Raw genomic sequence first — 6,000 nt, forward strand, 5'->3', positions numbered from 1 at the left:
TGGTAGGTTGAGGGGAAATTTGAGGAAAACTTACTTCACAGAAAGGATAGTGAACAAGTGGAATAGCCTCTACCATCTCTAATGGGAGGCTAAGAGAGTAGAACAATTTAAACATGCATGGGAAAGACATAAGGATATCCTTCAGAAAAAGTAAGGATCAATAAGGGTTGAGGTAACAATATGTTTAAAAATGGGGCAGACTAGATGGGCCAAGTGGTTCTTATCTGTCGTCAAATTCTATGTTTCTCGCATATATGTAGCTGCATCTTTTATGTGAGCCGCATAAGAAAACTGATCTCCAGAGGCGTCTGAGGGAAAAGATTCTTCAAAGGCGTCTGCCCAGCCCTCAATTGCTTTAGCCACCCATGTAATAGCCATGGTCGAGCAAGCAATGAAAGAGAGTACACAGATTTAAGGTCAGTTTCAATCTTTCTATCCGCAGGGTCGTTTAGTGAGGAAACTGTAGGGATAGGTAATGTAGAGCTTTTAATCAAACACGTAACATGGGAATACACTGCTGGGGGAGTTTCTGATCTTGCAAAATTAGCTGCAAGAAAAGGATAACAAGAGGTCAGGCGTTTTGGGGCTGAAACCTCATACTAGGCATTGCCAAGCTTCTGCTATGTGCTCAACTAGTTGAGAGACCAGCATCTTCTGTCTCCTCAGAGACAGCTCAGAATCTGAGAGCTGCGTAGACTATGAAGATAACATAGAACGCTTAGTAGTCTTACTGGAGAGGGGCTTCACACCTTGCAACATATTTTGAAAGGCTGTAGAGGTAGCCGCCAGACTTTGACTGAGTTAGAGAGTAAGTCTACCCATGGAGGGGGCATAGGAGATACCTGCATTGCTTGTACCTGTTGTGGCAACCCCATAGGGGGAATTACAGCCGTGACTGCTAGGCGGTCCGGAATAGTGGCCAGCACCCAAGAAAAGGAAGCCCAGGGGGCCTGGTGAGGTATAACACTTAGCCCATCCTGTATTAAATCCTCTACAATTAAGCCCGTATCACATAATTTGCATGAGAGCAGTATGGGTGCAGCTGCTTGCTTGCTACTCTTGCCTTTGCTAGACATAGCCTCAGAGTAGCATAGCAAACAATATGGCACTGAGTAATAGTAAGACTGCCCATCTGCGGGCCACTGCAAGCGGTGGCCCGCCTTACCTGTCCCCATAGAAAACAGGTTGCAGTCTGGGTCTGTCCGCGGGGCCAGCTAGCAAAGTCCCCGGAATGCCCGCTGAGAGCACTAGGCGGGGATGGGTGTGGGTGGTAACAGGGGAAGGTGCTTGAAAACGGGGAGTGGAGATCCGAACGCAGGCGTGCCAAACGGTCAAAACGGGCGTTTTAAGGGTATGCATAATTAACAAAGCAGCGTCATCGACCACGTCACTTGGTTGTCTTTTAGTCTGAACTGCTCGCATGATTTCGGTAGGAAAATGCTACCACAAGAATAGCGAGCAGTTCAGACGCCTTTTGAAGTACTCGATTAATCTAATAAATAGCGGAGATGACGAATGATGCGAGCGACCAGGGGGCGTTTTTTCAAAATAGCGAGCGCATGTTTCGTTCGCTCGTTCAGACATAGAGGCGTCAGACCGCAAAGAGCGAGCGCTTAATTTAAATATCCGGCCCCTTTTTCAGAACGACCGTCCGCAAATAGCGTCCGGCTCTGAATCAGGCCCACTGTACTCCTCACTTCCCTAGCAAGTGGGCAGGATGCGGGATGGCTATCTAATCTTACGGGGGTCGGGGGACTACCTGCAGATTCAGGATACTCCCGGACCTTCTGGGAGAGTAGTCGCCAATCAGTCAGATCTCCTAAAACACTGAATAAAAAAAATATATATATAGTTTTGACCATATAGGTTTTCGCCATCTTGAGGTATTAACATAGGAGGACAGCTGGTGAGCACTATGTTGTTAAAGTGTTCTCGAGAGTTAGAGTACATTATTGTATTCTTAATGTAAATTCAAATGTTTTTTGAGCACCAAACAGAGCTATTCAATCGTTGCTCTGATTGGGTACAAGTGCCACGGTTATCGCGCTTGTTGCACCCCCAAATGTATCAAGTTCAGTCACGTAAAGCGGCTAAACCTGTCTAAAGTACTGTATAGAGTCCCCAAACAGCAGTTTGTGTGCTCAAATGGCTGACTTTTGGAAGGTTTAGGCGCGGAGGAGGTTAGGTTTAGGCAGCAGGGAGGAAGGTTTAGGATTATGGGTATGGTTAGGATACTTACCGACAGGTGTCGGTATCCTAACCCTGTCGGGATGCTGGCGTCGGGATTCTGACCTCCAGGATATCGAGCGCCGGCATCCCGTACCCACGTTTGTGAATGGTGTAGGCATGTAGATATGGCTTCATAGTAATAGTAAATGCTGAAATTACAGAACACAATTCATACACAACAATATAGTACCTGCCTTGACAGTGTCATTAATAACTAATAAAGTAGCATTTACCTTGTAAAAGGATATAAGAACAAAGTGCAGATACAAATTGAAAATATTGCACAAATCCAAACTTACTGAACTTTGGCAGCCCTTAGAGTAGCGCAGCAGGGGCTGAAGAGGCTGTCTAAGTGCATGGGGTCATCCCATCACCATCAGTGCCGAGGGTGAACATGCAAAAAGATGTTTCATTTGCGTAGAACTCTATATAACTCTCTGTGTACAAACAGTCTGAGGTGGACATCCCTTTTTAACTAAGGAACGCCACATATTAAATAGAAATGTATATTTAGGTTTACTGTATAAAAATATTGACGCCCTTATGCGGCTGATATGAAGTTGGTAGCAAAATGGGCATAAATCACTTTAAAAAGAAAAGGATTTGCAAAAACACAATATATTAACATTTATTCCAAGCTGCACATATCTGTAGTTTGCATCTACATGGGAAGAAAATGTGCCTAGTTTGTCATCATCAGTGTGTGCCCTTGCCTATAGCAGGTGCACAATAGAAGAATACATATGCACATAATTGCCGGTATGCATGAGCTGTATTTACATGAGCACTACTTGAGCAGATACGACCCTTCCTACCCCCATTACGCCTCTCTAGCGGGAAGGTCAGATGCCTGGGGTCTGCATGCATTCATATTCTGAGAATCTGCAGAGTGAAATCATGCAACCTGGCATAGTACTCATTCTGCACCAACTCCTATGCCTGGAATACATTTTAAAACAGTACAAATAAAACTGTCCGACAAGTGAACTGCACCTATTTACAGAACAGCTTAGTAGACTAGTGCCAAAATATAAAACATTCACTGGGAAATAAATGCGATTTTTACAATGAATGGGTTAATCTTTTGATAAAAAGTACAATGGATTATATGTTCTGCAACATGTATATAAAATGTAGTTGTGTAAGGCTATATTTTGGTGGTTGATACATGCTATATGCCCAAGGTTCCCAAACGTCGCTATTATAGTTCACATTTTAAGGATATCAATGCTTGAGCACAGGTGACTTAATTAGTACCTCAGTCATTTTGATTTAACGATGTGGACTTAAGCATGGATATCCTTAAAACCTGGACTGTAACGGCAGAGTTTGGGAACCTCTGCTATAAGCCATAGTTGTGGTAGCTTTGACTTGCTGACTGTTCAAATCCTCATAGGCTGCATACAAGAATCTGCAAGTCTGGAGCAAGATGAGGTGCGGTTCCCGGTATTCCCACACCGTTACATTGGCAACTCACCCCCTCACGGGTAATTGAATTTAACCTTTTTTTTTTTAAAGAAAGAGAAAAACACATCAATGTACAAGGTTATACACAAAATGTAAAACGATAACCAGAATGTAACCAGTGGCTGATTGAGAACTAAAGCCCCAGCACAATGTCACAATAGTTGGAGCACAATATCTATGTGTGGCCTACTCTATCAGACCCTCCAGCATGACCTCTTCCACCAGGTACAAAAGGCCTGGACTTCCCTCTTAATTTATGATTGCGTTCACCTGTGCTGAACTGATTAATTGATAAGGGTGTTTCAGCACAGGTGACAGCAATAATCAAGAATGAAGCCCAGGAGAGGCGACCTTTGTACCTGGTGGAAGGGGTCACGTTGACGGGTATGCTCTATACTAGTGGTTCTCAAACTCGGTCCTCAGGACCCCAAACAGTGCATGTTTTCCATGTCTCCTCACAGTATCACAATTTAAAAAAAAAGCTCCACCTGTGGAACTTTAAAAATGTGTCACTGAGTAATGAGTACACCTGTGCACCTACTGGGTGATCAGGAAAACGTGACCTGTGTGGGGCCCTGAGGACCGAGTTTGAGAACCTGTGCTCTATACCACAGGTTCTCAACCTCGGTCCTCAGGACCCCAAACAGTGCATGTTTTCCAGGTCTCCTCACAGAATCACAAGTAATATAAATATCTCCACCTGTGAATATTTGAAAATATGTCAGTGAGTAATGAATACAACTGCACTGCTGAGTGACCTAGAAAACCTGACCTGTTCGGGGTACTGAGGACCGAGTTTGAGAATCACTGCTCTATACATGTTAAGTTCAGCTCATGGATCACATGGCTGACTGTATAATGACACTGGAAGAATAAAGAGCACACCGTACACTAAACTTGCATGTTGCCATGACTAATAACATATAAGGAGGACACTAATTGCGGTGCTGACTCCTGAGACAGGAAGAATAACCATGCTGCTAGGCTGCTGTCCCTCCTGCTTATCACATGATACGAGCGGCTGGAGGATTTCCTGGTAGAAGGGAGGCTCCCTCCCTATCAACAAACATACATGGAACATACTACAATCCAAATGAATGTCATGTGACGCTATTAAGCCGGCTTTGTGTATTATTTGTGAGGGTCAAGCACTAATTATATTAATACTTATTATAATACAAAATGACAGCAATGGATTGCAATGCTGCAAACTCCATTTTAGAGACATGATTTATAAAATGTGGCTATTACTGTCTCTGTGATCAGGAAACCGCCCTGATTTACCTGGCTAGAATCAGTGTTTGGGGCAGGGGAAAGTGACAGCCTCAGCACAAGGGCTGCTTATTTATGTGGCAATAAGACTACAAAGGATCCCTACCTGCTCTATATATTACCAGGCAATAACCACAGCACAGCTGATCCCAGCTCCCCTCCCTTCCCGTGCAATCTCATACCTGTCTCTCCAGCGGCCTCTCACTCTGCTGTTCCACACTCCCCAGTGCCAGGGCAGCAGCGCATACTCAGTCCTGCTGCTGGGGAGGAGTTGTTGTTGCTGATAGAGCAGCTGATCTGGGAGTCCTGCCTCAAGAAGACTCAGTTGTTGTTGAGCAAGTGCAGGGCAGGCAGCAGAGACTAGTGCACTCTCACTGGTGGTAACCTTACTGACAGGAGAATGTGCAGCAGTGTGTATGTGGGGCATTCAAAAAAGAATAGTAAAGCTATATCTACTCCTTCTTCCTGGTATTAGAAGAATGAGGGTGGGGAAAGAATTATACCCAGAGGGGCTAGTAGATTACTTTTTCTTACATTAACTGCAGTGACCTGTAGACTTCTACCACCAGAATCTCACTGTTGCTCTACTGTAAAGCTTCCTTCTCACTTTATTTCATTATTTGTTTTTAACCAGACATAGAAATAACAACATTACAGGTATAATAAAAGTGAAGAGATTGTGCTTACCATAGACTGGTAACTAATGCAAAACTCTGTAACTGTTCCCTGTAATTATCACTTTCAGGGGCTGGCTGGCAACTTTTAGCCTTGGGGGCAAATGCAATCCAGTGGCCCTAGCTTTCCACAAACAAACGGCAACAGAAAAATGGCCATGAACCGGGCATTCATAAATACAAGTGATACAGAGGTGCACGCATTTCAAGCACATATCCACTTATGGCTGAAATGGTATAACTGGGCTGAAGTTCAGTGAGGGTATGTATTGCATACAGAATTGTAGCCACATAGTTGGTTGTAAGTGCAAAAATATGGGGCCCATTTATTAATGATTGCATTTTGCAATGCGATCAG

At 44.0% G+C, this 6,000-nt stretch overlaps 1 protein-coding gene across 2 annotated transcripts in view; it reads right to left on the reverse strand.

The window, feature by feature from the left end:
* The window catches only part of LOC148451051 (syntaxin-7-like), a 60,394-nt gene extending 55,004 nt beyond the window's left edge, over nucleotides 1-5,390 (reverse strand). The window contains exons 1-2 of one of the 2 annotated variants that reach the window (XM_088462341.1): nucleotides 5,151-5,390; nucleotides 2,240-2,378 (exon numbers count right to left, since the gene is read on the reverse strand). The gene's annotated coding sequence lies outside the window, so the exon portion shown is untranslated. The remainder of the gene's footprint in view (nucleotides 1-2,239; nucleotides 2,379-5,150) is intronic. The other variant, XM_088462340.1, reaches the window with a different exon arrangement.
* Between the last annotated feature and the right edge of the window lie 610 nt (nucleotides 5,391-6,000).

The sequence above is a fragment of the Taudactylus pleione genome, unplaced genomic scaffold (genome assembly GCF_031769625.1).
Source record: "Taudactylus pleione unplaced genomic scaffold, aTauple2 ptg001191l, whole genome shotgun sequence".
Lineage (NCBI taxonomy): Eukaryota > Metazoa > Chordata > Amphibia > Anura > Myobatrachidae > Taudactylus > Taudactylus pleione.